Genomic DNA, 25,784 nt, shown 5'->3' with positions numbered 1-25,784 from the left:
CTCATTAATCACCACGTTATCATAATTTTGCCACTCCTCCTGGACACGGGTGAAAAATAAAAAGAGTGAAAAAAAGGGAAAGAAAATTTGTCTTTCATTACGACGTATTCATCACGAAATTGAAACGATTTGGCATCGCGATTAACGCCGATAATAGCCGAGGAAAATAATATTTACAATATACACGCAACATCCCCCTTGTGCGTATCCCTTTCGTTTATTTCAATAAATAACAACAATTGTATCCATTAGTTGTGTCCCGACTCGATCGAAAACAACGGGAATAACACCATTTGTTTCGTCGTTTTCGATCGTTTAATTACCAATTCATTCGGCCACGTTGTCGATAAACCAAACTCGATATTTTATACATTTTTAAAAAATACCTCGAAGGATCCGCTCCCTAAACATTCTCCTAAAATCCCACCATCTCCATATCCTACGCAAATCATAACTCGTGCGATGATTCACGATCAGTTGACTCCAAGTTGCCGCGATCAGAATTTTATCTTGGGCCGTCGATCGATTCGCCAACTTAAACGGATACACCGATTTAAAGTTTAATGTTGCCGGGATTGTATAGGCACGGATGGAAGCCACGTGCACAATTATTATTACTATCGATCGATACCGCGACGCCCGCGAGAAGCAAACAAACTTCCACGCGACTTGAAACTGATGCTGTTTCTTTAATCTCGTTCCCACGATGAATCTCGAGACGCGGATAAACAGGTAAACCCGGATGGAACGAGATCGGTTTCCGACCAATGATAATCGATTCGAAAAATTTTATTTCCAAGTTAATAATATCGATCTCGTTTGATATGTTTCTCCTGTGCGGATATCACGCGTGAAAGAATCGTGATTTTTTACGATACGAGCGTTGCACGAAAGAGAGAGAGAAAGAGAGGGAGGGAGATTATCGCGACCAGCCGATAAAACACCGATCACGTTTATTACGTTCGTGACCGGCAGCCAAATGTTACACCGGTCAGTCAATCGCTATAAAATATGTGAGTGGACCGTATTAACGAGGCATTAAATTGGCGCGTATAAAACATGGATGAGCGTGGATGGGGTGGATTGGACGAGACGCGATTTAATCTGTTCTCGTGTCGAAACACGGGCGGAAAAATTTCAAATTTGATTTATTGTAGGGGGTGGACAGGCAGGAGGGGGTTTGTTTCGAAGGAAAAGCATTAATTTGTTTCGAAAATACGTACATCTTTCGGGATACGAACGCGTGTTAACGATTCGCTCGAAAGGAAGAAAGGAAGGAGGAGGAAGAGGAGGAAGGGGAATGGCGAAGTGGGCAAGAATTATGGCAACTGGCAGATCGATTACGCTCGCCTGGTATAACGCGTCCGGTCACGTGACTTCCCGTGATTCTAATTCATTACGAGTTTAAATGTCGAACGTAACATAACTACCTTTTTTTCTTTCCAGGTTTTTTTCCCCTTCGTGTAACAACGAAGAAAGAAAAATGAAGAACGCACGTCAAATGGAAAACTCGCGTGTAAACTGATTACGCTGAAAATCGCTCACGCGTGTCATTCCATAGTTTCTTTTCTCTTCCTCCCTCCTTTCCTTCCTTCCTTCCTTTCTTTCTTTCTTTCGTAAAACGCTTGTTCTCTCTTTCGATCGCCGCTAGAACGAATCCACGATCGACGAAAGGTTATACACGCCGGACAGATACTCATAGACAGAGGTATACACAACAGTTCCGCCCTCCAGTTGTTCCGGGTTACAACGGAACGGAAGAAGAACGCAGAGAGAAAGAAAAACACGCGGCCTGAAATTGCGATTTTACCGTGCCGCGATGTCGGTAAATATTTACCTGTCAGGCTGGCTCTGTTCGTTTCCCTCCGGTATCTCCCGCTCTTTAATTAACACGCGTTGTCCCTTCTTCCTTTGTAATCCTCTCCTCTCTCTCTCCCTCTCTCTCTCCTTCTCGTTTCCACGACACTTCACTCTCCAAGGACGAAGCCGAGAAAAATAAAAGACACGCTACCGGCGGCGTATCCGGCTCTCTCACTGACAAACACCGTTTCACAGATCCCGAGGAAACTCTTCTTACATCCTTCTCCTCGTTAACGTTGGATTAATTCCGCACCGCAACCAGTCGATTCGATTTCCCCTTCTTTTCCTTTCTCCTTCTCTCCCAATCTCTCTCTTCCCTTCTTCGATCTCCTCCAAGCCACGCTCCAACGCGATATCTTTTGCCGAGACGAATACGATAAGGAGCACCGGTTAAACGATAGATGGTATCGCGAGTTTCCCTATCGACCCGTCCCACCTCGTAAACCTCACCCGACTCTTCCACGGGATCATATTTCTTCTCCTCGCGCGTGCATGTTGACGACGCTCGGTCACCGAGGTATCGCGATATCCTATGTGTACGCACTCAACGATTTTGAACGAAAGAAACACGCTTCTCCGTTCCCACGGCTTGGGAATGGACTTTAATGGATCGAAAAATGTTTCGTCCAAGAGTGCACAAACCCGTTATCGATAACGAAAGAAAATCTCGAAAGGGGATCTCGAACGACGAACGCGTACGCGAATCGAAGGAGCGGATCTTCCTTCCCCAACGTGGCGAGTCAGCTGTAACGATTTCGAGGGTTCTTCTTCTACTTAAGTTCTACGCACTATCACATACACACTTACACTGTACTACACTACTGATCGAGTCTCTCCGTGGAATCCTTCCTCCCCGATAATCATATTATACCGTGCATGAACTATACGAGCACTAATTCCGTTGCTGCTATTACTCCTCTCTCGGCCATCCTCGGCTACGCACTCGGCTTCGTTCTGAACCGCCACTTTCCTCGACTCGATTTCCACCTGGATCGACTCGATAATAAACGATCAACGCGGCGACTTGAACGCGGCACCCGGCGAGGATGGGAGAACGTGGCGTCGGGGGGGCCTCGTTTGCATGGTTGGACCGACCCGAGCAAAGTGGGATCCGTGGACGACGACGACGACGAGGAACGCGAGCGGGACGAAGGCTCGGCACGCGAGTTCGCCGGCCGACTGAAGCACGGTTCGGCTGTCGGCCGACCCCAAACCCCGAAACTCGCCTCGCTTCCTCTTCGTCCAACGCTTCCGCGGCCTCCGTCGGCCCCTCGTACCGATAAGGGGTGGCAAGGGGCGCAGAGGGCATAAACAGAGAAGGGAGGAGGGATGGGGGCGCCTACGCGCCTGCGCCAGGTGCACACCAGCCGACCGACAGTCTTCCTTCTTGCTTCACGCTTGCCACTCGCTACTCCTGCGCCGCTTGTGCAGGTGGAATAGATAACCGGTATGGAGAAATCCTCTATCCTTTCCACTTTCTTTCACCGACCTATCTCGAAACGGTATCTCGCGCCGGAGGAGGAAGATGTGCAGGAGGAGGGAGCTTCCTCCGAAGCGTCGAAAGTCGATAAATTTCCGATTCCTACCGAGTTAATACCGTGACCGAGAGAGGAACGTTCTACTAATCGATCGAGGGGGAGGGAATTAACCCTCTCGTCTTACATCTTTTATTTCCCTCTTTTTCCTTCTTCCTTCTTTCGTTCTTTCTCTCTTTTGAAACTTGTATCAGACGGATTTATTTACACTGGAATCAACGTAAGATATTTCTCGCGCATTTATACTCGGGGATGAACGAACGTTCTAGGGCGGAACGGAGGAGGACAAAAGGGGAGGGGAATCGATGGTATTGTCGCGAAATCAGTCGATGTAATGTAACCGCGCGCAACAACGAGGAGCGAAGTTGTGATTCACGAGGATCGGTCTCCAATTAATTAACGTAAACCGCGATAAATCAATCGAATTGTTGTTCTCGGCGCGGTGAACGGTTTTCCGTGGCTAACCCAACGAAAATCTCAGTCTCCCTTTCTCTCTCTCTTCGACATCGACGTCGTCCCTTTTTCCTTCACGTGGTCCAAGCCGATATCAAGACGCGAGGAATCAATCAATCGTGAAACCAGTTTACTCGCGTCGATTCGAGAGTCTTCGTCCACTCCTCTTTGATTCCTCGAAAGCGGTTTAAACAGGTTCTTTCGGATCGAGGCTTACTTCGAGTTTTACTTTGACTTCCAGGATACGAGAGAAATTTGAATGGAGAAGAAAAGACGGAGGATTAATCGTGGAGAGGAAAATAAGCTCGTCCTCGGCGAGCTCTCCTCCGCAACAATAACAATAATACCGAGATAACGTTACGCCGTGAGATCCGTTTAGCTACACAAGCAAATTGCCAATATTATCAGTTATCGGATTATTACGGCAAATTGTTCGGGTTTGCCTTTGCCAACCGGCCCGCACTGCTACCCCTCCGGCGACCCCTCTCGTTCGTCACACCTCCGTCTCGTTCCGTACTCTCGCGTCTCTCCCTCGATCTCTCTCCACGCGACCAGCTGCGCCACTACGCGTACGCCAAATTCCCGACTTGCGATCCCCCCTGCAAAACGCAAAGCGAATGGAAAGCATAAAGGAAATCCCCTTTCGCGACACCCTCCTCACTTTTATTTCTCCTCGAAATTACGAGCCATCGTCTAATAAATTCGAAACGAGTTATCAGGGATAAATCGACGATATCTCAGTCGCTTCGTGGATCCTGGTACGAGAAATATGGAATTATTGGAACGAATCGAGTTGGCTACTACTAGGCTTGGGTCGAAATGAAAGATCGGTTCGGCGATCGATCGCCTCGTTTGGTTTAATCGCAGCCGTGAACGTTGATACGCACAGGTAGAGATAGATGTAATGGGGCGACAATAGACGCCGAGTCTGAAACACGGTTATGGACAATGGCGGTTGTATAGGGGAGCGTGGAACCGTGATCTTACGCGATAACCGCCTTACTTGCGAAAACTTGCACAGGTTCGTCACCTCGTAACAGTTTGCCCGCTTTCGCGCCGTTTTCCGCGAGTTGAACTTGGGTCGAACGCGAATCGTCGCATAAATTTCCCACCCAACTTTCGATATCGCGGAAAAACGTGTATCATTCGATATCTTTCTGGGTCACTGCGGATATCACTGCCGCATAAAAACGTCCGCATTGTTACATACGGAAAACGATCGAATATCGAACGCGTGCGAGATAAATATTTTTCTTCTTTTTTTTTAAATATTCGCGAAGGATTATTCTCTCTCGAAGTCTTGAGAATAATCGCAATTGTCGCAAAGTGATTCGATCGGAGCTATTCCGATTTTTCTGTTCGTGGAAGGATATCAACACGTTGTATATTTTTAACGCATCGTCGATAACAAATTGCTTCGCACCACTTTTCTTCATCCAACTCCGCGGAATGAACGAAATGAATATACAATGATATGGAGTAATCATTAATAAACCGTGGAATCGCGTTCCCGATCTTCCGTCGATCAAGTACGCGCCACAGATCCATTAGCGTAATTTATTCGTCGTGACGTGTAATTATTTACTATCTACATCTGGTGGAGGGAGAGGCGTTCTCGAAACGATAGGCTCGAGTATAAAATCGCAGGGCGAGTGAGTCGTTACGCTGAAAAATCGTCTCGACGATCCTCCACCCTAACGAGATCCTGTTCCACCGGATGCTTTGATCGATCTCGTTGAAAGCACCTACCCCTCTTCCTTCATCCCACCCTCGTCTAACCGGCGGTGACTTATGAAACTTTCAAACGCTTCGAAACCGGATGTCTCTTCTTTTAATCTTAGAACCCGTGTACACCATCCCTGAATAGCGTTATCGAACGAGCATCGAAAGCCCCGGGGTCCAAAGGTGACGCGTTCCGCTTGCGAATCGTCGAGAAATCTCTCCCTCGATCCGCGACCAGGAAGCTGATCGACGATTTTCTTCTGAGAAATGGTGGTTTTTTCGTCGAATCGAGCCTGTTGTCACGAGGAGACAAGGCCTTCCTTCTCCGGTGGAAGCGTCTCGGCTCGAGAAGGGGTTGGACGCTGAGAGAGTTTGGAAGGTGGTTTCAGTCGCCGTTTCCGAATCTCGGCGGGGTTAATAGTCGAACGTGCCCTGGAGGGATTCTCGAACGCCGCCATCTCCCTGCCACCCCTTTCCTACTCTCCCCCCATTATTGTTCGTTTCTGAAAGGCTGAATCTCGGCATTCGGCTCCCCCCAACCCTCGCAGGGGAACGCAATCTCACCGCTTCCGCGCTTCGCAAGCGGGTCGGCTTTGCTTCCGACACCGGCGGCTGTCTTGCCGCGATAATATGTTAATCAGCCAGCCGGTGATGTTAATTAATGGCCGTGGGCGAGACGTCGATCTCGCCCCCCTCCCTTTCGAATCGAGGATGAATCTTGGATGGAGGACCGGTTCAACTCGACGGGAGGAGCCGTGTTTCCACGTTTATTATTGATATATAAGAACGCGAAGTAGATTAATTACAATCGAATTCGCGAACGACGTTCGAAAGGCCGGTGTTCAATCGCTCGAGATTTCAAATTCCATTTCGCGGCTGCGTTAATATTTCAAGATCGTCTCCTCGTATCGTAAATCGACAATTCTTTTCTTATCGCAATATTTTCTTTGTAATTATTATCGAAGTGGAGGATCCCAATTATTAACGGTAAGACAATTTCATCTTTCATTTAACGGGAGAAGGGAGAGATTACCGATTTGATGATACACCGATTTTTAATTACCAAGTTCTCGAAGAAGAGGAAATGATGCACGATTTGTGACTTAGTGTAACGCGAGACGAACGTTTTAATATTTATCCTCGGTATAGAAATAAATAAGTTCTCGTTGGGGAGGTTTCCAAGTCTGTTCGATAATCGAATGGCTTCGAGCTCCTCTCTCCCGTTATCCATTTCGAGAAATCTTCGTGGCAAGCTGTCCGAAAGTCAAATTTCCCTTGCCCTTGCTAAGTCGATCCCTTATTCGGGGAAGCTCAAAAGTGTACGAGTCAGCGTACGCGAGATATGCGTGGAGGGAAACAGCCCTCGATAGGAAAAGATTGGCTCTACCTTCTCTTTCTCATCCGCGTTTATTTTCCGCGAAAACGGATTACACGATCCCAGATTATAACGCGACTCTTCTTTCGAAATTCACTTCGATCCAGTGCACCGTTTACCGTAACTCTTCGAGAAAAAATTCTCGCTCGAGAAAGAAAATTCAAATTCGAAAATTTCTCGTCGCTCGACAATAATCGAATCTCGGCCTTATCGAATTATTATTTTCCGCGAATATTATATTTTAGAATCCCAGATTATAACGGAAGTGCTCGTCCTTTCCGTTGATCGAATCTTGACTTTCTTATCAAATTATTTTCCGCGAAAACGGATTATATTTTACAATCCCAGATCCCAACGCAATTGCTCCTTTCCGTTGTTGCAAAATTCATTTCGATCCAGTGCACCATTTACTAAAACTCTTTGGCTTTCGAGAAAAAATTCTCGCTCGAGAAAGAAAAGACAAATTCGAAAATTTTTCTTCGCTCGACGAGGATCGAATCTCGTCTCTTTATCAAATTATTTTCCGCGAAAATAGATTGTATTTTACAATCCCAGATCCCAACGCAACTGCTCCTTTCCGTTGTTGCAAAATTCACTTCGATCCAGTGCATCGTTTGCCAAAACTTTTCGAGAAAAAATTTTCGCTCGAGAAAGAATATTAAAATTCGAAAATTTTTCTTCGAGGATCGAATCTCGGTCTCTTTATCAAATTATTATTTAATTATTTATTTTCCGCGAAAATTTTACAATCACAAATCCCACAACGCAATTGCTTATCCTTTTCGTTGTCCGAAACTCTTCGAGAAAAAATTCTCGGTCAAGAAAGAAAATTAAAATTCGAAAATTCTCGCTCGAATATTCGAATATTATACGTGAGAAACAAAGCATTATACGTATTTATATAATCGCGCGATCTTTATTTATATACATTAACGTAAGAACGCGCTCGCTTCTTACGTTATGTTATTAAACCAATGTATATAATACGAGTCGCGTGTAAACGCAAGGGGTCGACGCGTCGATCCGATTCAGTTCGCGACGTAAATTCGACGAAGATTGTCGGTGTACTTTCGCTCCGTGGTTAACGTGGGAAAATTTTAAGCGGGGAAAGGCAATCTCTTTATACGGGTCCCCGCTCGTGTTCCCGCCGCGAAATTGCGTTGTCACTCTGCATCTTTTCCCCCTCCTTCGAGCCTCCTCCTCCCCCTCGAGCGCGAAAAAATCTTGGAAACGAGGGACGATAGAAAGAACAATTTTGACAAGATTTTCAGACGGTCTCGCGCCTCGTCGGATATATATATATATATATATATATTATACTCGCCAGATGTATCGTTATTACGAGAGAGTTATGGAGCTACGTGGGTGGAACAGCTTTGTAAAGTGTCGAACGTGTTTGGAACAGATTGAAATTTCTGGGGATCTTCTTCTTGGAATAAGAACGTTTTCGAGGAGAGGAGAAGCGTGGCCGAAATTAGTGAAAAACACGGTTACGACGATTTCTTTTCCAAGCGCGTGGAAGAGGAAGAAGGCGAGAGGTAAATCAAGTTTCGTTAAACGACGAATAAATCGAGCTCCTTTTTTTTTTTATTTCACCGAGTCACGGCACGCTGTTTAAAAATGTACGCTTAAAGCGTGGAGCGCGCGACCTGTGTACGTGTACACGATTCTATCCGGGTTTATGCGCGCGGGGTTACTTAATCCATACGGAATTCCAGCCCCGACCATCCTCGCCCTGCATGCCAAGTAACTTGCCCACTTTGCGCTTTCCCACCCTCCCTCTTTCTTCCCTCTCCTCTTTTAAAAAATTCCCCTTCCGACCAGGGTGAATAAAGAAAGGGCAAGAAATGATCGAGTCGAGGAGGAAAAGAAATTACTCGACTCTTTTAATTCGATTTTTCGAACGTAAAAGATATCGTCAAATGACGCGTCGAAAATAAAGTCTTCTAAGAGTAATTTTTCAAACAACGTTTCAGCAACGTTTCAACAACGGAACTACTCGCAACTACTGGATTCGATCTATTCCACGTCACGGATTATACGCGAAACAGTGGACACCCATAGCCGTGAAACCCGTCACTCGCAACCCCTTGCTTCACAATGCCGCGTCACGATGCTACGGGATATTGCGATTCTATGGGACGTCATGGAATTTCAAGATGGCCGGTGGCGGGCAGACCGATGGGCCAGGGGCAAAAGGAATTCAATTTCGCTCGCTGATCGCCTTTTACGCCCTCGTACTCGTGCTCCTCCGTTTATACCCGAGATATCGATTCGAGAACACGTGGATATCGAAAGGACGAGATGTCGCTCGGCATCGTTTCGATCATAATTATTACCTCCTCCTCTCGTTTCGAACGAGAGGGAGGGAAAGGACGCGTCCCGCGAATCAATTAATATTCCAGAAACGGGACGCTCGGTCTCGTTCCCCGCCGATCTTTGATCGCCTTCTGCCCAAATAATCCGCGCGCAATTTCACTCGAGACGCGGGAATCTTACCGTTCAATCAATATTTAACCAATTAATTAGCGGTCGGTTTACCGAACGTCGTTCAAAGAGAGGGGCGAAAGAGAGCTCGAGCCGAGAGTTCGAGGCGGCGGTGTTTGCCGTGACCGTGCCGCTCCATAACGTTTCGCAACTTCGATAACGATCCGTTTCAATTATCCGTTCAATTACGATCCGTAATCGCGAAAGGAAAAGGGGGAGGGGGAGTCTTGAGATCCCTTCCTTCGCGCGTTTCCATCGATGCGCGGCTCGGCCGCGTCAATTTTCGCGATACTCCTCTCCCCTTTGAACGCAACCCTCGTTTACCCCGATCCGATCAAAGCTTCCATTGTCGATCGAATTACGTCGCGAAATTTCATGCGGGAGCGAAGTGGATAGGGGGAAAGGGGACACGGAAAAAGCTCCGATGATCGATCATTTTTCGCCCGGCGTTGTAACGAATTTTCTAATGTCGTTAAAAGGGCGTTGTTCCGCCCAATTTTCGCGCGATATCGTCAATTAACACCTTTGCGCCGAGTGCACCCTCTCTGTTAAAGGGGAGAAGGGCTTGCACACGCGACCCACCGTCCCTGAACGCATCCGTGGCGTGGGCGAGGCGCAGAGGAGAAGCGTATTGATAAGAGGGAGAGAGAGCGGATGCGGTTGGACTCGGCGTGAAAGGGAGCGGTGGGGCGAGGGTGGAGGGATTGTATGCGGTGCGGTCTCGAGGTGGAGGTTTACCTGGTCGCGCCGCTGTGCAGAGGGATGCTTTGCGCGTGTACCATACCAAGCCGAGCCGATGATGGACCATGGTCCAGCTACGGACAGACCATCCCGTTTCTCTATGGTACACGCACACGTAGCGTAGTCGGAGGCGTCGCCTCACCTCCGTTGTGTCATCCTGTCCGTGGTACGCTCGTTGCGTACAGGTGACGCGTTTACGGGGAGAGGAGGTGAAAGGTAAGGCTCGACAGAAGGGAAAAGAGGCAATTGGAAAGCGAGGGGAAAGGGACGGGTGGATGTGTTTGCGCGTAATACGGGCTTGTATTCTCCCTCGCTTTGCAATTAGCCTTTGACGCGAATGCTTGACGTTGCAAACTTCCTACCGTTGTCCTTGCTGTTCATGCCCTTCGATTCGACGTATTCCGATTTTTTTCCATTCATACTCTCCTTTCCTTTTCGGTTACGAATCATGGAGGAGAATCGTTGCGACGAAATTTAAAAGGGAATTGTCACTTTCGTCAGATATCAGGTATCGCGAGATTAGTTTTGAATAGAGCGCGACTCGAATAGAAGAACGCGTGTGCATAATGGGGAGAGATTGGTACTGAGATCGTGAGTACGTTTTCTAGCTTCGAATCGATTCCGCGTAATAAAACCGCGAATTCATAGGTGCGCTGACCTTTCCTATCGTCGCGTATCATCTACGGGGCACGTGTTATATATATCTCTCTCTCTCCGCGTACGAAAAGGTAATTTTCTTCCTTTCAATGCTCTCCGAAGGAAGCGGGTTTTATTCCATCGAAATATTCAACGTCATCCTCGATATTATAATTCCTCGAAACCTTTGCGGAAATAACGGAAGATTGGCGTAATATCTTTGATTCGAAACACGAAAAATGTTTCACGGGAGGGAGGGGGAGATAAGGAGGGAGGGAAACGGAGTGGAAAAAGATAATGGATCGCGCGCGAAAGCGAAGACTAAGCACGCAGGATGATTATTGCATGAATCTACAGTATCCGCACGCCCTCGAGTTTACCTCCTTCCTTCCCTCCCTCCCTCCCTCCTTCCTTCCTTCCTTCCTTCCTTCCTTCCTTCCACCCTCTCGGGATTCCGTCGTAGCTTGAACGAAAGTGGAATTCAAATTGTTATTTTAATATTTATCATCCGGCTCTTAAATCCCTCGAAAGCTCGACCTCCGCCAGTGGGATCAACGATTCACCTCCGCCCATAATCTTCCATGAAAGATGCTAAACGTTCCACTTGCCGCCTCAATATTTCAAATATTATACCTTCGACCATCGCGTGCACCGAACAACCTCACGCTCGCTAACCTCATTAACTACCTTTAATCCCAAACGTTACCCTATATATATATATAAATACTTGATTCGTTCCACCAATTACACCCTATTAACAACACACTGCCCTGCCTGCCCTATTGACCTCGATCTCTCTCCCTTCCCCTTGTGAATTTTTCCAAAATTCCATCTGGAATTCGCAAAGAGGAGGAAAAGAAGATGGAGGATAGATCCGTAGGAAAGACGGAGGATATATCATGTCTGGCGTGGCAGGTCGTTGATTGGGAGACCGTTAAACGCGGTGGCTAGGGGTTGATTTCAATCGAAGGTTATGCCGGCGGCAATAATCGGCAGTTAGCCGAGCGCCAGTCCTCCGATGAGGCTGGGGTTCGCTGATAACAGACTTAGCGGGGGTGGCAAGTGGCGCAGCGGAGGGCGAGGAGGGTTAAAAGCCCCTCCGGTAACGGGCCAACTATATTACGAATCCCTGGTCGGCGTCACGGGTACATTGCTAGAAGAGCGGATCAGGAGAGGCTAGGTGGAACGAGTAAACGCGTATCGATGCCGGCTCGGGATAATCGATTGATCGCCTTCTTAATTAGCGGCCGGGGTATTTAGAGTGGCCATTCAATTACACAGTTGCGTAATCTGCTTACGCAGCCTCCATCACCGACCTTTCCCCATCTCCCGTTTCGCGTCACGTGCATCGACGGCCACTTGCTCGTCGTTGCCACTCCCAACTTCGATTATGCGACTCGATACGATTCCAATCGCGATTCCCGTTTAAGTTTTTCCAGATTTCGTTCGTGAAAATGTTCGTTGCGCGATTAATAAAAGAGGGGACTAGTTGAAAATCATCAGATCCGATTCTCCTCGGTTAAGCTTGGTATCTCGAATTAATTCCAGTCCTTTCGTCTCGTCCACCCATCCCATCTCCCTTTCGAAGCCCGACCCGTGTACATCTCCAAAGTGGATACGAGATTTCCACCTACTCCCTCCAGCTTCCCGCCCATCCTCCCCTATCCCCGGCTCCAAGATGCGTCACCGGCTTATGAGAACGGCTCCTCGCCTTCCTTCTCGCGGAACTAAATGTTTTTAATTTCGCCAGACCCTTTCCTCTACAAACGAACGGAGGAACGACGCGGGAAAATGAGAAAGAGGCGCACAACAAGATTCCACATCGCCAAGGATCGATTATAAGGGTTAGAACTAGAAGTTTTGACTCTTCTTTTCTAAAGAAATTATATAGAATAAACGAATTTTATTATTCTTCTGCTGCGAAAAATCTCCTTCGGCACGAAATCGTATCCTCGTGAGAAGAAACTTTACTAAACTTTCCTCCTTTCCTCGCCAAAATCTCTCGTTCGTTCATTCGTCTCTCGTGATGGCGCAGGATGAACGCAGCTAAAAGGCGAAATTCTCGAATTCTTTGCTCGACCACCGCCGATGAATCTCCTTTCCTGCGCACGAGGACCGCGGATACGTCCGACCAGGTGGAATTTCTCCACTTTATTTTCCCGCCCCTGCGTCAAATTCCATCCCCCTCCCTCCGATCCCTCTACGTCTCTCGCCTACACGTTCATCCTCCTCCTCCTCCTCCTCCTCTCCCCTCGCTAACAGCCGGGATATTCACCCGTCCGTCCGCTCGGCTCCCTTTTGTGAGCAGAGCGGAAGACAAGACAAATACGGAAAACGAGGAGCGCACCACCACCGACGACGACGACGACGACGCGGCTTCCGGAATAACACGATTATATCGAGGAACCCGCCACCAGCCGTGCCGCCCAGAAATCGATACCTATCGAGGATACCTATGAAGCGCGTTTAAATTTGTCGGAAGTCGTAAGTCGCGGGCGAAATATATTATCCTCGCGATAAGGCGACTTCTCAGCTTTCCGGTCGCATCCCTTTAACGCGTGTGATGTGTATTTTTCGTTTCTTGGGGAAGAGAAAAAGAAGGGGAGGGGAAGAGAGCGAATGGATCGAGGCTCGATCGAAAAGGGTGGAATAACGATAAGTTTAATCCACGAGTTATCTCGTGGGATATTCGGTGGTTGTCCCGGGCGACAGATAAAGCGGAACGACTGGTGGCAAACTGGTGTAATCAGAGACCGTTCCATCAAGTTTGTCCCGTGTACTTGATTACGTAGAATGTGAGACGGTAACGTTGTTACCGGCTCCCTGAATCGGCCGTGTATCGGGCTACGACTTTAATTAAGTCAGATTTATGGAGTAAATATCGCACGGATATGGGTTATACGGCATCGAAAGGAAGCCGCGATTCGACTCGCTGTAATTTTCCGTTCTCAACTTCTCAACGATCGAACCGAAAGTCGAACGGGGATTAATTGCGCCACTTGTGATCGAAACTATCGATTTCTGACCGAGAAAGAAAAGAAAGTCTATTTGCAAAGATCCTTCGAGGAAAAAAAAAAAGAGAAAACAATTCCATCTAAGGAAGAACCCTTTGAAAATGCACGATCGAAGAATCCACTCGGGCCGAAATTTCACTTGGAAAATCCACCGCGATTATTAGTCAGACAAGTAGTTTCCAACATCTCTGGGGAGCGGGAGGGTCTCTCTAAAGCGAGGCTTGATTAGGCGCGGCAACTTGTTTCCATCCCGACTCCTTGCGCGAACTTAAACCACATTAAATTGCGCTTAAGTCAAGCACGTGGTGGAAGGTCACAGTTCAACGTGGAACAACGTGGGAAGGGAATCGAGCGAGGTGAACGGGAGAAGGAGAAGGAGACAGACAGAGAGGAGAGAAGGGTGGTGTAAAATGCGGGTTCCGTAGGAGAAACGCAGTTACGAGGCGTGCAAAGATACGAGGCGGTATTGTGTCAAATGAGAAGAAAGTTGGAGTTGGAATTTAATAAGCCGGTCCTCGCGCCCAACGTCCAAGCGATTCCACCAGGCGTGCAAGATGGAAGGAGGCTAACCGAATGAACGAATAAGGGGACACGCGGGCGCAAGATGGGACGAGATATGGGCGGGTTAATTCTGTTACAAAGTTACGCGACTTTCCGGATCTGTCCTCCCAGGACCTAATTATGCGGCTGCCTCCGAAGAGAACTCGGCAAATCTACCTCGTTCAACGTAAATATTGTACCGACCTGAGGGAGATTTACGCGTATCGCGACCCTGTGAGCCTGTTTTCTTTTGTACCCGCACATAGGAGAGGATGTCTCGTATCCAACGTATCCTCCTTCACAATTTTTAACTTAAAATCGTAACGGTAAAATCGGATGAGATTATCATTACTATTATCATTGATTCGTAAACGATCGTCGAGAATTGATGTTGGAAATTGGAACGTAGCGCAGGATGTATGATACAGGGGGAGGATATTTAATGATCGTCGCCCAGCGTGCTAGCAGCGATGAAGTTTAGAACATTGGGGAACGGAAACGTAGGAACGTAGTATTTGACCGTATTAGGTGGATCGGTGTGTTTGTCGCGGGCAAACGGGCGAAACCTGTAATTATGTTTGGCGTCGATTCCTTAAGTACACAGGACAGGATTCGGTACAGGATCCCGCGTCCGTCAAACGGGCGTTATGTACTCTCGAAGGCAAGCGGGACGGCGGATCGTGCGACACATCGCTGGACGACAAGACGAACGAGCGGACGAGTGAAAATTAATCGCGAATGCGGCCGAATCACCCGTTACGAGCTAATAAACGATTAAACAATGGACAATTTCCCTCATGAATATCCCAACCACTCGTTTCGAATTAATATCCGTTCGAAATTGTTCAAAATGGTGCCGTCAAACGAAACGTGACCGGGCAAATATTCTCCCCAATTATGACGTATCTTCGTTCCAATTCTCAATCGAAAAGAGAAAAACTAACTATTTATCCTTCCACGTTTCGTGTAATCCGCTCGAATACTTAAAAATCCCCGAAACTTAGATCCTCGTGCAAAATAGAGAGAAACGAGACGAGGAAAATTCTTTCTTTAGAAACGTTCTAAGAAAAGGGGAAATAAAAGTGGAAAAAGAAAATGGGGGGAGGGAAAGCGCAGCGCGTCGAACGAAAGTTCTCGAGGCGTCTTTGTCTCGGCGCGTATAAAGCGCAGCCAGCGGAAAGGTACGGTTATGTCGAGGACCGTGTCGGTAAAGACGGCGCGCAAGTGAACAAGCGCACGGTCCGTTGGTCTAATCTAAGGTTAAGTTGGGTTGGGTCAAAGTAGACGAAACCTAACCTAGTATTAGTCGAACCGGGTCACCCTCCCCTCGAACTTTCCTCCTTCCGCCAGATCTCCTAGACGTGCTCTCCTCTCTCCTCTCTCCTTCTCCCCTCCCCTTCCTGTGCTCCTCTTTTACAACTAACGCGACCGCAACTCGAACGACGGAGGCCGACCGACTCGAAAACCTGCAGGGTTATTTCTCCCGCCACCCACCGACAATTAAAGATAAACATTTGCACGTTCCCGTCGAGCTAACCTCGACCCCGGGTGTCGACAATACGGGGGATAATTAGGAGGGAGGGGGAGGAGGAGGGCCGTAACGTGTACGTTAAACGCACGATTAAATTATGACTGGCATTAGGCAGGAGAGCCATCCGGGGAGCACTGCGGATTCAGGACGGAAGGGAGGGGGTTCGAAATTAATTTCACCGTTAAATTTAGCGAGGAGAGTAGAAGATACGATTTAATTTGTCCACCCGAAGCAGGAAGATATTCAATTCGTGTTGCAAGGCAAGGTGACTGAAACTGCTCGACCAAATATGTGTCGCGCGTTACAAAACTTTGAGAAACGTTTAATCAAAACAGGTTACGATTCGGATTCGATATCTGATATTACAAGTAATTGGTTAATAGAGAGGTTAATAAGAGAAGATGAAATGGAAGAATTTAGATTTTCTGGTTATTCATTCGGGATATGAATGGATTATGGAAAGATTCGAGATCGATAAGATCTCGTTACTTGATGAAAAGAAGATCGTAGGAAAAAAAAAAATACACCGTAACGAGATATAAACTGTCTAACGATAAGTAAACACGGATACGGAGCGGATAAGGTTTAATTTCGCGAGGGGAAATCGATCCCTCCCCCTTCCCTCCCTATTAGTCGTATTAGAAATTTACTCGATATCCGTCGAAGCGTTAGTTTTTAAAATCCCTTAATGCGAGTATAAATCACGACTTTGGGAGAAGGGCGAGATTCAGCAACGGTGAAAACTTGGCCCCTTTGTCAATTTAATCCAAAGTTTCCGCGAAAACATATTTTTCAGCTAATAACTCATACCCGACGCTCCCTCACACACATTCATATCCCCGGGCTCGTAAATCAGAGAGGAAGGTCTTACCGCAAGAGTTTCCATTAGTCCCGGAAAAATTCATAGATGACAAATACGATTGTTTTACCGACTCACCTGAAACAGAAAAGAAGACGGCCGATTTCAACGATTTTTCATCCCCGCATTAATCACGGCGACGAAACGGCAAGTTCATCTCCCTCCTTCCCTAAATTAATCGTTCGTTTCGTAACCGTGAAACGTCGAGAAAGTTTGGTTATAAATCGATAGGATATCGCGTCGGTAGCGGTAACTCTTAAGTAAGCAAGTTTTCTTTACTTTCAATTTTTCAACGCGAAGATCTTTCGTCACGTTTCTATTTCAGAAATATCCACCGTCGTTATAACGTTCCCTCTCTCGAGAGACGGAACTTTAAATTCCCGATATTAACGTTTCAAACGTTTCGATCCAGCATTTTTCAACGTTCATCTTTCAACGGTAATATTTGTTCGAACACGCGCTACCGAAAAATATTCCTATTTGCTAAATGGGAACTTTTTTTTTTTTCTTTCCTTTATCGATCCTCGCCATTAACCTACGCGTTGGCACAAGATCAAAATTGATGTTAAGATAGAAAAAAAAAAAAACAAGGTAAAAGCAAGGCAAATATAAAAATTCGACAAATTTCCAATATAAGGAAAACATTCGAATCGTTCGAATCGTTCCTTTTTTCTATATTTTATATTTATTTAACGCAGCAATCAGCCAAGGAACATTCAAATTCGTACACCCAATCGTCGTCTTATACGTACATATATCTATATATACATTTTCATCAACCATGAACCACGAACACAGAGGATTCAATAAACGGGTTCCATTTTCTCGCAGGATGATTTGAAAAATATCGCGTGGAGGCGATATCGTGGAAAAAGAAGGTGGAATTCAACGGATACGTCTTACTATTTCGTAACCAATATTGGTGTCTGGGACAGAACGATACAATGGCATCGCGGGCCGATAATGGAACAAACGGAAGCTACAGAAATGGAAGAGGGAGAAAAAGAAGAAGAAGAAGAAGGGTAAACAGAGCACGCGGTATCGTCGAGGAAACGAGAGAATCGACGCGAATCAATCATATGCAAAACAGCGTGTCGATAAATCTTGCCTAGCCAATAAAATCGTATCAATCAGGCAGAAGTAAATGCAGCCTCCTCCTATCTTTCTTCCCTTCTCCTTCTTCTCCTTCTTCTTCTTCTCTAGCGACAGTTGACCGAGAAACGACGAGAAAGAGATCGATTCGATGAAAACGATGAAAACAAACGCACGAGGCGAGGCGTGAACAAATTTTTAGGCGTGATCCTCGTTTCTATACGGAAATGACGAGAACAAGAGGAGAAAATAAGGGAGAGAGGTAAACCGAAGATGGAAAAGGCTTACTTTACCGAAAGTAAAGACAGTTACCGAACCGATGTTAAGGTAAGAGGGAAATATATCGGGAGCGACGAATCGAAAAGGAGACCGCCTCGATTTCCTCTTAGGTGGGGAGAAAGATTTCTCGAGCGAGTCGCTGTCTAACGCGAGGAAATGGTGATGGACGTGTCGAGGGAGGGATGGGTAAAAACCGATGCTCTCCCAAGGATTCTTCCCCAGAAATCCTTCCGAGGTTCTCGCCAGCGAGATCTTTTTTCCTTTTTTTTTTTCTTTAAATTTAACGAAATACCGATCTCGTCTATAGGAGGGAGAGGAAGGGGTGAAACAACGCCCCTCTCGGAGGTTTTTCCTCGCGATACGCGACGGAGGCGCGAGGCGTGGAGCAGTAACTTTTAATTCGCGTGCCCGACGCCGACCAATCTGTGTCGTGCGCGCTCCTATTACTCCTGATAAGGTCGAAGCAATTTATTTACCGAGCGTAGGGGATGCCATCACGCGAGTTCGTCCTTCTTCGGCCGAGGGAGAGGACGGTGGAAAGAGCGAGGCGATGGGGACAAGGGTTGGTGGAGGAGGTGGAGAAGAGGGTGGGTGGAAGGAGGGTTTACGAGTTATATACGCAACCGGCTAGGTAGAGCATACCTTTGGAAGGAAACATAAAAACTTAATGGGTGTACAGCGGTACGGACAATGTTATTCCTGGGATCGGGAAGGGAGCAAGGAGACTGTGCACTCTTTTTCTCTCTTCTTTCTTTCTTTCTTTTTTTCAGCTTGTATATATTGTACAGTGATCAATCGAAACCGAGGAAAATAAGCAGGTTATCCGGTTTAGAGACTTTGTATCGTTCCACCTTGTAAATCTCGTTTCCCATCTGCTGTTTGTTTCGTGAAATACGTGGAGGGAGAGATCGCGAGAGGTAAGAATAAAGAGAGGGGAGGGTAGAAGCGTGATGAAACTCGATAAAATTCGACGCGAGAGGTGTAGTTTGCAGTACACCGCGAGATTATACGCGATTCACGATCGATTCTATATATCAGTATTTGGTTGTGCTCGATAATTGAAATTTATGACGGGGGGGGGCGCGAGAAATTATGAAAGGTATCGGATTTTCCACGATGCGTGTCCAATGATTTGCCACGCGTTCGAATTGCGCGAACGTGTTTAAGATCTTTATCGTTGCAAACAGTTACAAGAAACGTGATTTCTTCCTTTTTTCCTATCATCAGATCACGCTTGAAGAACCATGGGTTTCGTCGTGTTTGGAAAGAATGACACGGTGTAACGCGAAATGAAAAGCGTGTCGTTGAATAAGCTGTGCCGATAGATTCGTAGCATCTACAATGTTTCCACAATATCGTGTACACGCGAGAAATACCATGAAATAGGCAATAAAAAAAAACAGGAAAATACGTAAATTAGGAAAAGCTGTTATATTTATATTTAAAATATTGTAATATGTATTCGCATACGTGACTGCAATACGATAAAAAATTAGCAACGAATAAACCATGTCCAACTGTTTCGTCACATAAATATTTCGCAAAAAATGAAAATTCACGTATTGCGATTAAATACATGATATTTGGGGAAAAAAACTGAAATTTCGTTACGGGAGAAATAATAATATTTTTTCTCTAAAAAAAAAAAAAAAAAAAAATCTATACAGTTGATCATGATCGAGTTATCCGTTTTCCGAGCGTCAACCTTGTCTAGAATCAGCTACTGGGAGAAGAAGAAGAAGAAGAAGAAGAAGAGAAGGGGTAGAAAAATTGTCTGACAATGAGCGAGAGGGTGGTGTACGAGACCAGAAAGGGTTTCTGAGCGTCGTGATCGATGATCCAACGCAAGACATTGGACCTCTTTTCCTCGCAAGATACTTGATTCCGGCAGAAATTTTATTCCTCGTCGGTGGTGTAAGCCACGCTCTGCTCCACCGAAGAATATTGCCTTCTCTTTGAATAGGATATGCCATAAAAGCTTGATGGATTAAGGTTGACGCGTTCAGATTAAACATCTTCTTTCCGTCTCGGAGCCCACGCACAATAATATGGAAATTGTGAAACGTTGTGATTTCGCGAGAGAAAAAAATTGCATTATAATTGGAATTTGGACGGTTGAAATGATCTTTTTATTAAAAGATGATGAAAGATAATGAGAGATATTATCGTATCCTCGATTATAATTCATTCATGGATGAAAGATTCGTGGAAGAATCGTGAGAAAAGATAGACTTTAAAGAAGAAATATACATGTATATAAAGTGATTTCGCTAGTTCGTTAAAATTTCGCTACGCGATATTAGAATTGCTAAAACTTTGCTGAAAGTTATTTGAAATATGTATTTATATATACGTATATAGATACAAAACGTATAAATTAATTATTTTGTATCATCTTTAACGATATCGTGACAAAATCGTATCGTTAAGGTAAATAAATAAATATTAATGATTTTAAAAAAATAATTTTAAAAATTAGTTGTACTTTATGATGTAAATAAATAAAAATACGAACGTGAATATGACCGACTAAAACTCTCTACGTATGAATAATACGCATAAACGCGGAACATTGGTTTAATAAAAACATTTATATAATAAAAATAATGGAGATGCGAACGTGAGTAAACTAATTGAAACAGTTCGTATACGAATAACAGACATAAACATAGAATATTGGTTCAATGAAACATTTCAATATCGAAATTCATTCAATTCGTTTAAAATATTGATAAATATCGAAGTAAATTCAATTTATCGAAAATATAGCAAAAAATTACGTCTTAACCTTACCTCGAAAAAATTCTCGAAACGTCAGAATATCGTAATCCATCCATAGTGTCTTAATCCATCAGCTAAATCACAAATAAACACTTAACACGTTTGAAAATATACATACACTATTATTTTTCGATAAATTATTAGCAAAAAAAGTATTATTCGCGATGAAATTTCACTAGACAACGATTCGATTACAATTCGTACAGGACATGATGACGCGATACATTTTAACGACAATTCGATGTTATTTCACCGAAGCACAAGATATCTTATTTAAATATCGTCACTTATTTACGCGTCTTAAAGTTATATCTCACTTTAACTACGAATAAAACAAATTGAATCGCGATATTCTTTTATTTGAAAAGATTCGAACAAAAGACAAACGGCCATGCGTCACAAGTTCCGAAGTACTATTGAAGTTTCGATTATCGAAATTAAATCGCATATGACTCTGTCACGTGACGCGCAACTATCGATAATATCGATAGTATCGACCAGTGATGCATGTTCATCGATAATGCGTCATCGTGCATAATATATACGTGTTTGTTGTTAAAAAAATGTTAAATTAAATCGAATAAGTGAGAATAAAATTATGTGAGAATAATCATTTAATTTATTTTATTTTATCTTTTCTTAAATTTCTTAAATTTTTTTAGTGGCAATCATTATCTATAATTCGTTACTTAACAATGAAGTTGAGGTTAGAAGATAAAAATAAAAGTGTTAATTGTTTTTCTATAAATCTGTTTTCTTAAATTTTCTTTGTGAAATGTATCTTTTTATAAAGATCTTTTTAAAAAGATGATCTTTTTCGTAAGGATAAAAAACAGAATAAAAACTTGAGTGAAATTCTCGTTATCCCATTGGTGGCAAAGAGGCCAACTGCATTACCGCCTGAAGACCGCTACGTTACGGACAGTGGATACTTACGAAAGTCTCCACGAAGAGCATCGTGTCTTGCGAGAAATTCAACATCCGAAGATAATCGAGTTCTCCATTTCATAATAACGAATCAACGAGTCGCTTCCCAACCGATAATACCTTAACTATTTCAGATAAACTCTCGTCAAGGCTCGTAAAGATTATACGAGAAATAAATGAACGGCAATGTGATTCATTTATTAAGCGGTTTTCAGAAACCAGTATGGTCAGATTTACTTGTTAAAAACGTTTATCCAGGTTACGACCAGATCTGCAACTTCAAATTTACGGTTGCCGTTGTGGGCGACATAATTAAAGGATAATAAACTTCAACCAGTAATACTGTTATATGCCGTCGAATAACGGTTCGCGAATATTTGACGGAATGGAGTGAAGATCTGTGAGCGTGATTCATTAAATGTATTAGACTTAACGACCATCGAGAAAAAATGATGGTAAGTATAAAAAAACTTGAAGAACGATGCATAAAATTATGATTATAAGAAATAAAATTTTATCTACATTTTATTAAAATTTATCAAAAATCGTATTCAATCTGTTGTTCGATACGTATCCGTTTCCAAACGAGACCAATCGATAATACGTCGTCGTAAATTTAACATTGGAAAAACGATCTTATGACGATTATTAACGAAAGCACGTAATGTTTCGCGTATTTCACCGAACGGAATCTAAATCGAAAATTATCGCTCTTTATATCGAATCCGTAAGCCTTATATTTTACGACCGATCTGCCCGTAAATTTGCCGCAAAACCACGAACAAATCCAGCGTACATTTTATTACCATTTTCGCCGTCAACCGTTCTAACGAAGACGATATCGTGCGACCATCCTTTACGCCGCCTTAGACGTTTTGTTTCCACGGATAAAAAAAAGGATAGAGAAGACGAAAGAAAGAGGAAGAGGGAAAAAGAAGTGGCGAAAGGAGGGAAGGACGATGAAAATTGGACGAAAGGGGCCGATAATGTAATCGCTTCTTATTTTTATTCCTCTGCTTATTTTACAATAATCCTTTCGCAGCACCGCGAGCATCCTCGACCGTCGAGCATCGTCTCCTATAAACCCGATGCGCTTATTTACGGCGGCTAAAATAGTAAATTATCGAATCGACTGCGCGTTGACGATCCCGAAACTCTTTCAGGGGAACATTTATTAGGCGCGAAACGACGGTGCCTCGGAAATTAATGGTGGATCCGCTACGGGAAGGTATCTCGGATATAAAATATTTCGGACGGTGGGGGCCCATCGTTAACGCGCCACTACCTAGAACTGGCCTATCTCGTTAGCGACTCGATCGTTAAGATCTCCGGGACATCGCGTGATCTCTCCACTCGCGCTTAACTTTTACCCAATTAGGTAATCGATGCTGTATATACGCCCCGCCGTATCGGATGTATCCCCCGATATCGATCTAACCGGTGATTCTAGAAGTAGTAGAAATATCCCACCGATCGATTCACGCGTGCTTTGCGCAATATTTTAAACACGGTCCATCCGATGAAAATCTGACGCGATAAAAAAAAAATAAGAAAAAGTAATTAAACTCGAAGACAAACAGCGCGACGCGCGTGAATTATGCGACCCGTTTCGCGTCTTGGGATTTATTAGAGGTCGTTAAATATGCGAGATTTCGAATCGATAAATTTACAACGTGACCTTTACGCGAAACATCTTAGCCAATCTCTCACTCTGCTCAATATTCGAAACGATCTTCGGCCGTTATATGAAAAAACTTACCGACTCTATCATCGGTACAGTCAGTAACGTTTATTATATCGATAGCCAAAGTATAAAAGCAACGAATATCGAAATTCCCTGCGGGTATCGCGATTATTTATTAAATCTTTTAGGATCTTTCGCATTCTAGTTCGTCGATGAAGTGGACGATGGTGAAAATCTATCCGTGAGACGTGTTCCACGTGCATACCACGCGTGGGTCTAAAATCTATTCCCACATGATTGTTAAACGGAACGTCATAATCCTCGTACGTATCGCTCGTACGTATACTCGGACGTGGAGGACGGGTCAGCTGCCGCGCGTGTACAGATCCCACGTCGATCCCCGGCGCCGATCGAGCAGTAACGATCCGGTACAATACCGGAGCCCTTATTTATAGGGTAGTAAAAATTTAAATAAATTTCTTCCCTTCCTCCCCCCCTCCCTTATGCTCGGCGTGGCGGGGTTCTATCGGCGTTTCGGTTTGGCACCGCGAACGGTTATTTATTCACTTAATACGGGCCGGGCTGTTTCTCGGCCGCATCGCGGTGGACCGTCATTATTCGATTTTCGGCGAAGTTTTACCGTCCGTTGCTCGGTTCGCGGCCCCCGTAGACGTGGACCATTCCACGACCAGTAGTAAATTTTCACCCTTCCCACCCGGGCTGTAAATTTACCTTCGCCTTTCAATAGGGCCACGCCAAACTGGAAGGAGGCGCCCGTCCGAGCTGCAAATTCCTCCCTCTCCTCTTCCCCCTCCCCCGATTTTTGTCTTTCGCCTCGCAGAGAAAACCGCCTCTCTCTTTTCCCCCCGACGTTCGCGTTCGCGTCGACGTCGAGGGGCGTTCATCGTTTCTCTCTCGTCTCGTCTCGTCTCGGTTTTCGCAGCGATCACGACGACGATCTCGCGGGGGATCGGCCAACCGGTGACATCGGTGGACATCGGTGATGGGGACGAAGGAAGCGTGGCTCGCGCGTGTGATGGTCGACCGTGTGGTTGAAAGAGATGGAAGGGAAGAATTGCAGAGGAAAAGGCTGCGAATTCGGTTGGGCGTGGACGATACTTATGCTCTTACCACTTCACCGTTCATACTTCTTTTCTCGTCTCCTCATCTTTCCACTCGCTTCGCGTGCAAATGCGTCGCCAAATTTGGTTCCAAGTTGCTCGGCCAGGATACGAACCCTCCCCAAGGTCAGCAAGGATCCCGATGTCGGATCAATCTGACGGAGAACCAGTTACGGAATAAGTTTATCGATCGGCCGAGCAAATAATCTCCCATAAACCTCGCCTCGCATAAAAAGCAAATCCGTGATTCTCCTCGTATATAACCAATGAAGGCATCCGTTCTTACCGTCTAAAGTGAAAAGAGAAAAGACGATGCGAAAATTCCCAATATTGACGAATACATCGAGTTCGAAATTCCAATAATTTCCAAAGATTTCTAAATCACAGAGATAGGAGGAAATTATCCTATCCTAGGTGAGTAGCAACAAGTAGTCAAGGTTTTCGAGGGAGGAAAGGGAAAGGAAGGGTGTCGGGGTGATAAATTCGTGAAAAAGGCAATTTGAGCCTGGAGGGGCGCGAACGGGGGTCCATCCCGGGTCCCTTTTATCTCTGGTCCCCTCTCCTTGTCCCTCTCCTCGTCCGAGCGGAACGTACACATATCAACTTTTTATCTCTGAGCGGAGACAATTCGACAACGACCACGCGTCCTTATGAGCGCACGATGCGCCGTAAGTATCGCCGCGGCAACCCACATTTTCGACCGCCTCCCAAACACGGCGACGTGGAATCTTTATACCGGGAAAAACCCCGCTCCCTCCCCCCGTTTATCTTTCCCGCCCGTTGTCCCGTGAAACCTGGATAACCCGGGCGGAGATAAGGCGGAGAGGAATCCACGAAATATTTTGATAAAGCCGCGTGTCCCCCGCGTGTAGCTACAAGCCACGGATGACAGGATCGAGGGTAAGGGTGAGGCGAGGGCAAATTTATGGGGCAGATTGTCGAAATTTTTGCCGTCAATACGATCTAACTTCTGGCGAAATTATGTTATCTGGCGAGAGGGGGAGAGAGAGAGAAGAAACGATACGAGTTTTTTCTTTTTTTTTTTTTCCTTAGATAATGACACAGAGGGAAAGGATACGTGCTCCTCGATACGTTTCGCGGACAAACATTTTTGCCACGGGATATAAAGACACCTCTCGCTAAGAAA

General features: G+C 45.3%; 2 protein-coding genes across 12 annotated transcripts in view; one reads left to right on the top strand and one right to left on the bottom strand.

The window, feature by feature from the left end:
- LOC408393 (agrin) overlaps positions 1-25,784 on the bottom strand; it is a 336,061-nt gene that overhangs the window by 284,410 nt on the left and 25,867 nt on the right. For 7 of the 11 annotated variants that reach the window (XM_026444279.1, XM_026444281.1, XM_026444282.1 and 4 more), the window contains exon 1: positions 1,838-2,334. The exons of the other annotated variants lie outside the window; for them this stretch is intronic. The gene's annotated coding sequence lies outside the window, so the exon portion shown is untranslated. Of the gene's footprint in view, positions 1-1,837; positions 2,335-25,784 lie in introns of those variants that run through there. 11 annotated transcript variants of the gene reach the window in all.
- Positions 21,439-25,784, top strand: part of LOC102656885 — a 67,934-nt gene continuing 63,588 nt past the window's right edge. Inside the window, exon 1 of the mRNA XM_026444288.1 lies at positions 21,439-22,287. The gene's annotated coding sequence lies outside the window, so the exon portion shown is untranslated. The remainder of the gene's footprint in view (positions 22,288-25,784) is intronic.

This window comes from Apis mellifera, linkage group LG12 (genome assembly GCF_003254395.2).
Source record: "Apis mellifera strain DH4 linkage group LG12, Amel_HAv3.1, whole genome shotgun sequence".
NCBI classification, from domain to species: Eukaryota; Metazoa; Arthropoda; class Insecta; order Hymenoptera; family Apidae; genus Apis; species Apis mellifera.
The sequence above is the reverse complement of the archived record's forward strand: the minus strand, read 5'-3'. Positions and strand labels throughout refer to the sequence as shown.